This window comes from Lucilia cuprina, chromosome 5, assembly GCF_022045245.1.
Source record: "Lucilia cuprina isolate Lc7/37 chromosome 5, ASM2204524v1, whole genome shotgun sequence".
In the NCBI taxonomy this organism is placed as follows: Eukaryota; Metazoa; Arthropoda; class Insecta; order Diptera; family Calliphoridae; genus Lucilia; species Lucilia cuprina.
The window spans coordinates 3,383,920-3,394,073 of NC_060953.1; the positions used below are offsets into that span (position 1 = coordinate 3,383,920).

General features: G+C 28.3%; 1 protein-coding gene across 1 annotated transcript in view; it reads left to right on the forward strand.

The window, feature by feature from the left end:
• Nucleotides 1-1,284: 1,284 nt before the first annotated feature.
• The window catches only part of LOC111685211 (whirlin), a 98,334-nt gene continuing 89,464 nt past the window's right edge, over nt 1,285-10,154 (forward strand). The window contains exon 1 of the mRNA XM_046951049.1: nt 1,285-1,483. The gene's annotated coding sequence lies outside the window, so the exon portion shown is untranslated. The remainder of the gene's footprint in view (nt 1,484-10,154) is intronic.

Genomic DNA, 10,154 nt, shown 5'->3' on the forward strand with positions numbered 1-10,154 from the left:
AGACTAGTCTACAGTCTAGTCTATAGACTAGTCTACAGTCTAGTCTATAGACTAGTCTACAGTCTAGTCTATAGTCTAGTCTATGAACTAGTCTACAGTCTAGTCTATAGACTAGTCTATAGTCTAGTCTATAGTCCACTCTGTAGTCTAGTTAATAGCCTAGTCTATAGTTTAGTCTCTAGTCTAGTCTATAATCTAGTCTATTGTCTCGTCTATAGTCTAGTCTATAGTCTCGTTTAGTCTATAGTCTTGTCTATAGTCTAGTCTATATTCTAGTTTGTAGGCTGGTCTAAAGTTTAGACTATAGACAAATTTTAATTTAGTAAATTTCTGCACGACATCGTGATGACATCATTGTATTAAAGTGCCGATCGTTCCAAACTTATTCTTGCACTACAATTAGAAAAGCTTCGTTTGAAACCATTAACTTTACATTTGTGATGCTGCTCCCACTGGCCTTAAAACTAGTTTTACAGTACAGTTTGAAAAGCAGTACGGTTTGAAAATCAATTCCTTTTTTCAATTTCTTTTTTTTTTTGACATTTCAAACAAGGCTTCTGGAACTGTTTTCAAAACTAGTTTAAAAACCACCGGTACGCGAATAAAGTCGTCAAACAATTCGTGTCGTTGCAAATTTATTAAAATAAAGTGAAATATTAACTAATAAATAATAAAAATAGTGGAAAAGTGAAATTTAATAGTTAACACATAAAATGTATATGGAATACTATTGGGAATTTATGATTTAATACCGAAAATTGGTAAAATAAAAAATGCCATGCAGAAGCTTATGAAAAATGTGACGAGGTGTGCAAAAAAAAAATGTAAACAAAAGAGCAGCTTTTGTTTGATTTTCAAACTGTGTTATAAAACTAGTTTTAAAACAAGTGGTATGTGAATAAAGTCTACAGTAAACATGCGTCTGTGTATAATAATTAAAAATAAAATGAAATTATAATAAATTAGTAATAAAAATTTAAATTTAGTGAAATTTAAGAATTTAATATTAAAAAAAATAATAACAGCGGGTTGTAATAATTTAATATGGAAAAATTGCAAGTTAAAAATGATCTTTAAAGAATAGTTACAAAATTCTGATGACAATAGCATTATTTGTAAATATGTAGAAAGAACAGCAGCTTTGAAGCAAAACTTTTCAAACTGTTAGTCGAAATTGGTTTTAAAACAATTGGTGCGTGAATAAAATTTTCGGGAAAATTTAAAACTTTTAAAATTAACTACAAACTAATATGGATTTGTAATAAATGTCTGATGGAAATAATGAAGTAGTGAAATTTAATATCAAGTGTTGAAAAATAAACCTTTGAAATAAAAACTTTATTGAAAGAAAGAGAGAGAGATAATATGATGTACTCATGTTTGTGCGTTTTATATTGTACCTTGACCACTTTAACAATTGCAGCGATTGGTTGATAAAACCTTTGCAGAAAATGTTGCCCGTCAAGTCATGCTGAAAATAAAGGTAAGTTTGCTTAAGTGTTGTTTATTTAAAGAAGTGATATTTTATAATATAATATTAATGAAATATTTAAGAAAGAAGAAATGCTTTTGAAAGTTTATTTTTAACAAAATCTTCACTTTTGATTAAAAATAATTTTTTATAAAATTAAAATTTTAAGTGAAAAATCTGAATTTTGTGAAAAGTTAAATTTTATCGAATTTTTTACTAAAATTCAGATTTTTCATTAAAAGTTTTAATTTTATCTAAAAATTTAATTTATGACTTAAGACTAGACTTTTTAATTGAAACAAGATCTATTTTTTGACGATTTTTACTAAACATCTATTTTTTAATAAAAATAAGATTTTTAACTAAAATCAGGATTTTTCACCAAAAATAGGATTTTTCACCAAAAATAGGTTTTTTCACCAAAAATAGGATTTTTTACCAAAAATAAGATTTTTCACCAAAAATAAGATTTTTCACCAAAAACATGATTTTTAATTAAAAATAGGATTTGTTACTAAAAATACAATTTTTTGTAATTTTTCACTAAAAAAAATTTTAACTGAAAATCTATTTTTTATCAGAAATTCGCTTAAAATATGATTTTTCATTAAAAATATAATTTTTCATTTAAAATACAATTTTTCATTAAAAATACGATATTTTTTTTCGTTAAAAATCTATTTTTCACTTAAAATACTTGTTTCACGAAAAATTTTATACCAATTTTTATAAGCGGGTGGGTTTTGGTAAGGGGAAGGTTTAGTTCTTTAATTCAAAAATTATTTTATTGCTTTCTAAGGCTTAATGCGAATGTGTGCTAACGTTTTAAAAGTGTGTGAAATAGTTTGTGCGGTTGAGAAGTGGTGATTGTTGAAATTTCACCAAGAGCTTGGCAAAATTATTGGAATTTGATCAGACAGAAATTTTAAAACGTCTGCGAGCAGTAGGATTGATTGATCTCGAAGAGTCGGTACCATAGTCAAATATATATGGTGCTAAGGTAATGCTTTATATTCAAAGTTACCATCTATAGGGAGCTGCTGATATCCTTCATTCGTTTGAATCAAAATCGCCCGATTAATAATGAAAGTCATGGGTTCTATTTCCAAAAATGGGGTAAAGGAGTGCACAACAGGACCGATGGGGGCTAAGGTGTATTCCTTGAAATGTTTTTGCCAGGTGCTATAAATACCTCTAGTCATGTCAGAATTATAAACTAGAGGAGTTATTAGACTTCTAGGAGTCATTTCCTTGACTCAGACTCAGACAAGATATACAGTCTGGTAAACGATACATGTATATAATGCTAAGGAAATGCTCTGCATTCGGAGGAACCATTTATTGGGAGCTGCTGATATCTGGCAGAACAATTACAGTAAAACCTATACTGAATATCTTTCATTCGTTTGAATCAAACATCGCCTGATTAATGAAGGAAGTCATGGGTTCTATTTCCAAAAAAGGGACGGGTAAAGAAGTGCACAACAGGACCGATGGGGGCTAAGGTGTATTCCTTGAAAAGTTTTTGCCAGGTGCTATAAATACCTCTAGTCATGTCAGAATTATAAACTAGAGGAGTTATCAGACTTCTCGGAGTTATTACTTTGACAAGGACTCTAACCAGAGATACAGTCTGGTACAACGAGAATCGGTTGCCTGATGCTAACTCGTTGTTTAGCCAAATACTGTATGGCTGTTGCTGATACCTTTATCATAGGAATGTTGTTTAAGGGAGTGATTTATGGTGAAATTAATATGTCCGGAGGAGTTGGTTGCTGTTCATCAGAATCTTTCCATGTCCTAATGTTGGAAATGAAACGATAAGAAAATTATTCGAATACAGAATAAATCGGGTGTATAAAGAATTTTAACAAACACAAACAGGAAGCCGAGACTTTTAACAAACTTGATCTGAAGATCGCCAGACAGGTGCTTTAGGTAAGATCTTGGAAATATAGTGGCGGTGGATCATGTTGTGAGTCTTCTTTCGCTGTAGCTAATTCATGTACTTTCCTAAAGCACTTCAGAACAAACATTTTAAAAACCCATTTATTTCTTAAAGTGTATAACTAATGTTAACAGTAAAACTCAATTTTCACTTTGCTGTTTAACAATTTCACCTCAATACCTCTAACACTATTAATTTCTCACTCAAATAACTGTAAAAACACTCACATACAAACACACCACACACTCCTAACAGAAAACGTGTCTTCGGTTTTAAACAAAGTCCGAATTCAAAAACTACGAAAAGCTTTCGGTATTACGAATTAAGATTTCTTATAATACCTAACAATTGTGCAAGTAGTTGGAGACGTGGAGCCTTAACGTAAGGACTTGAAATTTGTAACCAAAAAAAAATTAATAATATACAAGAAAAAAATACCACAACGGTAAATTTGCTACTTAATCAAATAGTGAAAAATTTATGTGAGAGTGAAAAAAATTTAACAAAAAAAATGGCAGAATATAAAAAGTGGAAAATTAAAGAATTTTTTTAAATAAATTCCAACATAAAAAGGTTAATTTTATAAAGAAAAAATGATTTAAATGGTTTAAAGATAAAATAGAAAATTTTCTATTGAGATGAAGGCTAAAGGAGAAAAAAATGTGAATTTGTAATTTTTTTTTTCGTCAACTCAATATTAAGCCTTTTTTTTTTTGAAATACATATAGATACATAGTATACAATACTGACAGCTCGGGAAAAATGTGAAAAAAATCATGATATAAAGAAAAAGAGTAAAAAGAAAAATAAAAAAAAATTAAAAAGAAAAAAAAAAAACTTGAAAATAATAAAATAATAGTAATAAGAATAAAATTAAAATAAATTAAATAATATTAAAAGTTTTATAAAAAGTAATAATGAAAAACTATTGAAATGGAAAGAAAAATTTGGAAAAAAAAACTTAATTGTATGGACTAAATATTTAATTGGTTATAACGATTTCTTGTGCAAGATTTAAATAAGGTTTTTTGTTTTAGCTTTTTAAGGAGTTTAAAGAAAATTTTTATTAAAAAAAACTTTATTTTAAGAATAAAAATTTCATTGGCAAATAACAGGAAATAACCTTGACAGAGTGCGTGTGTACTAAATAATATTTAAATAATAACAACAACAATTAGTAGTTAACTCTAATGAAGATATAAGCAATTGGTGAAGTCAAAAAATTTAAATTAAATTGCTTTTACTTAGTCTGCAATTTGATTTATTTAGAAAAATTTTTAAATAGTTGGTTTAAAAAAATCCTTTAAATCTATATGTTTTGGGGGAAAACATTTACTTATCGATGACGCATTCCTTAAGAGTAGGGCAGAAGGTTAAATTACGAACCAAAAATGAATAAAAAAAAGAAGAAGAAAAGAACTCGAAATTAAAGCAACATTTACATCGAGAGCATATTAAAAAACAACAGCAGCAAAAACAACAATAAGCAAATAATGATAAAATACCTTTAAAAAGGAATTAATACAAATACACCACATGAATAGAGGAAAAGGAAAAAACATAAAGGAAAGCTTTCATAAAACCAGACAGACCATATGTAAAAGCAGAAAAACATACAAATAACTCCGAAAAAAGGCAAACTCACACCCACCCACCCATAAAAGCTACTACTTTTTAAAGCAACCCTGTTGTTTGTAATGCCACTCTCTCAAATTTTACTATTTATTCTACACCCTCACTTTGTTGCTCTCTCCATTATTTCACTCTCTCTTTCTTTCTCTATAATCTAGTTTTTTTGTTTCAAATAATTTCTATCAGTCACTTTAACTGCTGCTTATCCTTATCCTTATCCCCGTCGTCGTCTAGTTTGTGGTATTTAAACAACAAGGATAATAATATGGTGATGGTGGTGTCATCTTTAAAACGTTATTATTTTCGAAATTCTTTTTTTGTCTACTCTCTTTTATATGCCAAACAAATGACAACAATAATATTACACAGCAGCATTTAAAAGTAGTAGCAAATAAAGAAAAACGACACAAAACACGTACCAAAAAAAGGCATTAAAAGAAAAGAAATGGGAGTAGGAGGAGGAGGACGCAAAGGAGGCGACATAGAAAATCAACAAAAGAAAAATAACAAAAATGTATCACAATTTAACAAGGAAAATTTAAAATGCAAACAGTTAGCAAAGAACAGGCCATAATAAAACATGTGCTAAGTGTATAAGAAGAAAATAAAAAGAAAAAAAAAACGTATTTAAAAAAAAATTGTCAAAGAACAAGGTAAACTATAAAGATAAGAAAATTCTTTTACCAATTGGGAATAAAACAAAAAACGATTTTAAAATGCTAAGAGCATTTTCAATAAGAAATAGATTAAAATAAATAACAAAGAAAGTTTAAAAATTTGAAAAGTTAAAAAGAAAATTAACTTTATAGAAAATCTTTGATTTAAAGTTTCTGAAAATTTCAACAAAGAAATTACTGTCAGCAAGAGAAATCTTACAGAAATCAAGGCTGTTAACACATATGGAGAACTTTACCAGAGTTTCTGATAGAAATCTTAGCCACACTATGTTGTACTTTAAAAAGTAACAGAACAACTTTTCGTTACTGGAAACTAATGTGAAATGTCTAAAATATATTCTTTAAATACATCCTTAAGAGAGCTCTGCTTTACAATAATATTCCAACACTAAAGGGGTTCCTTTTTCCCTCTTGAGATAATTTCGGAACAGCAATCTAATAAGATGAAGTTTGCAGAAGAAACATTAGAAGGAATTTAAGAATTTGTTAAAAGTTTCTGAAAATCTCAGCAAAGAAATTTCTGCCAGCAAGAGAAATCTAAAAGAAATCAAGGCTGTTAACACATATGGAGAAGTTTACCAGTGACTCTGGGTAGAAATCAAAACTACGACCTCCGGTATATCGAAGCCACACTATGTTATACTTTAAAAAGTAACAAAACATATTTTCGTTCCTGGAAACTAATGTAGAATGTCTAAAATATGTCCTTAAAACACATTCATAAACGGGAGAGAACTCTCCTTTACAATAACATTCCAACACTAAAGGGACTAGTGTTTTAACGTTTCCTTTTTTTCCCACTAGAGTTAATCGGAAATGGAATCTAATAAGATGAAGTTTTCAAAAGAAACATAGTCGGATAGTGAAAAAGCCGAAGTAATATGAACATAATAAGACAAATTATTAAGCAAGAAGAGCGTAAAAATTTTTAAGCAAACGATTTGAAATAGCGCTTCAAGATGAAAGTCTAAAGGTTTGAATTTTTCGGAAAATAATATTTGAAATTAAAAGAAATTGAATTATTAGCAGAACATATCAGTATTTTAGTACATTTTGAACTAATTGCTCTGGAGATCCCATCCAAGCCAGAATGTCACATGGATAAGCAATATATATTTTAATGATCATCTCGGATAAATCCGTACAGTCGTGAGAAACATGGCTGCCTACTGTGTTTAGCTAAGATCACGCTGTAACAGAGAAACTATTCATTCTTTTTCACTTTCAAAGATGTCGTTTCTTGAAGGATTTAATATGCTGAGAAAAAGCCCAAAATGTCAATGATCACTAACTGAGATCTAATAAGGAATTGTCACACGATCTTCAATATTATTCAGGAAGTCTTAATTGACTACTTAAATAGTTTAGCTTCGTGTAAAATATCGCAAATCGAGCACTAGCAACTGGGGAGCTGATATTTTAACACACCGGTCCCTTCATTTGCTAGCGAACTTCCAGTTTTTGCTAAAGATTTTATTACATTGTAACTGTTAAAGATCCCCATATATATAAAACCCGATTATGTATATTTTACCCATTTCATTAAGAAATGTTTGACATTCATCAGAATAATAGGATGGTTATAAAAATAATGTTCTTCCGAGAATATCCCCCTCGTTATATATTCTGCTACGGTTTCTCCTTTCCTTAAGTATGTCTCTCTGGACATGCCTCTCATGACACTCTACACAACATTAAATTTTTCTATAGAAAAACCTCTTTTTTAAGAGACACACAACTCTCTACACGAGAACACTTTATCTATAGAAAATTTTTCTCTACAAGAGGCACTTTTCCTATAGAAAAAATCTCTATACAAGAGACACTTTTCCTTTAGAAAAACACTATCTGTAAAACAGACAGTTTTTCTATAGAAAACCCTCTTATTATAAAAGACACACAACTCTCTACACGAGAACACTTCATCTATAGAAAATCTCTCTCTACAAAACAGATACATTCTATAGAAAAACTTTCTTTACAAGAGACAATTTTCCTTTAGAAAAACTCTATCTGAAAAACAGACACTTTTTCTATAGAAAAGCCTCTTTTTATAAGAGACACTCTCTTCACGAGAACACTTTATCTATTGAAAATCTCTCTCTACAAGAGCCTGTTGAAAAACTCTCTCTACAGGAGCCTCTATTCCGATAGAAAATCTCTCTCTGCAAGAGCTACCTTTCCTATAGAAAACCACTCTCTACAAAAAAGACACATTTTATAGAAAAACTTTCTTTTCAAGAGATATTTTTATTTTAGAATTACTCTCTGCAAGAGATACGTTTCCTATAGAAAAACTCTTTTTACAAGAGAAACTTTTTCTATAGAAAAACTCTATAAATTAAAAATTCTTAAGTTGTTGTTTTTGTGTTTAATTTTACAACTTATTCCTTAAAGAAAAACATATAATTTTCTTGCCAATGCTGTTTAAAAAAAAAATCCCCCAAATTGTAGAAAAAAATTGACAAACCATTGCTAAAAGCTACCACGTAACATTATTTTATTATAATAATTGTTGTTGTTTTATTAATTTAGGTAACACACACACTCATATACATATACTTGTAAAAGTAGTAGTTGTACAACAACTAAATTCTAAACAAAAACTAGAAAAATGTAGTAAGGAAAACACGTTGTCAAAGTCTCCAAATAAATTGTAACAATAAAAATTCTCTTAACATAACGGAATCAAAAAAGAAGAAAGAAAAAAATGAACATAAAAAACACACACACAACGATAATAAAAAAAATTGTTTTTTGATTCAATGTAAATGAAATAAGGAAACGTATCTTTCTCTGGTTAAAATGGAAGGAAGTTAAATATGAGGAAAAAAAACATTTCAAATAAGTGAGTGTAGAAATGTGTGAGTGTGTGTGTGTAAAACTTTAATAAGGGGAGAACATACATACATACATGTAAGGAGTATGAAATTTAAAGGTTTTTTTCTGTTTTTATAATTGTCTAAAGTATAAAATTATAATGTAATGGTATTTTGTGTGTGTAAGTATGTGTGTAAAAGAATGTTTGGGGTTTTTTATTAAATATCCTAGGCTGCATGTTGCATTTTTCCCTGTTTCAACACATGCAAACCAGGAACACACACACACACAATACAAACCTTAACATATAAAAGTCGGTTTAATAATAAAGTATATATGTTTGTTTTTTTTAAACAAGCATGCACTAAAAAGGAAGCATGCTACTTTTTTATACTTATACCAACATACCCCCATACATTTCTATACTTATACATATACTAAGTTATTTTTAGTATGTTTGTTTGTTAGATGTTTATTACAGTTATGTGCTAAAACATGAACGTGTATCCTGTTAAACTAAGGAAAATAAAAAAAAACGCAAATTTTATTATTATTTTGTTATTGTTGTGTTCATTCAACAACTACTCTGCAATTGAAATTAAAAATATTATAAAAAAATGCTAAAATAATATCATAAGGAAACATAACAAAAGGCAAACAAAAAAAGTATGAAAATTATAATAAACCTCAAATTAAAACAAAATTAAAATAATTATAAAGAAAGTATAAACGCTGCATAATAAAACAAACACTAAATTAATAACAAAAAAGTTTAACAAATAAAAAACTAATAAAGAATAAGTTAAGCCAGCAATTTAAAAAAAATAGTTTTAATATTAAACCAAAAAAAGTTATAATAATAAATACCAGACTTAAAAGTTTTTAAATGTATTTTAAATTTTTATTTAACTAACAACTTAACAAAAAACAAACCAACATCATTATCATCATAAATTATTTAATCAGCTTGAAAGCAGCTAAAACAACAAAAAACATTTTAATGTATCCTTAATATTTAAAACAGGTGAGTGTCTTCAAAAGCATAAAATACTCTATACTTTTATAAACTAAAATTAACAGATTTCTGAATAAACATTTATTAAAGAAACTCTCACTGATAGAAATACTTTTGCTATAGAAAAACTATACAAAAAATCTCTCTGAAGGAAATAAGTCTCTTTACAAGAATACTTCTATAGAAAATCCCTTTTTAACAATATTTTTCTATAGAAAATCTCTGTACGAGAACCCTTTTTGTATGGAAAATTTTCCTCTAAAACAACCACTTCTTTTTTGGAAAAACTCTTTTCACAAGAGGTAATTTTTCTATAGGAAATCTTTCTCAACAAGGTACACTTATCTATAGGAAAAGTCATTCATTAAAAGTCACAGTTTTTATAGAAAAACTCTCTCAATAAGAGACACATTTTTTTAAGAAAAAACTCTCTCAACTTTTTCTAACGAAAAACTCTCTCAACAAGATCAATTTTCAAAACTTTCTCTACAAGAGACACTTTTTCTATAGAAAAACTCTCTCTACAAGAGACACTTTTTCTATAGAAAAACTCTCTCTACAAGAGACACTTTTTCTATAGAAAAACTCTCT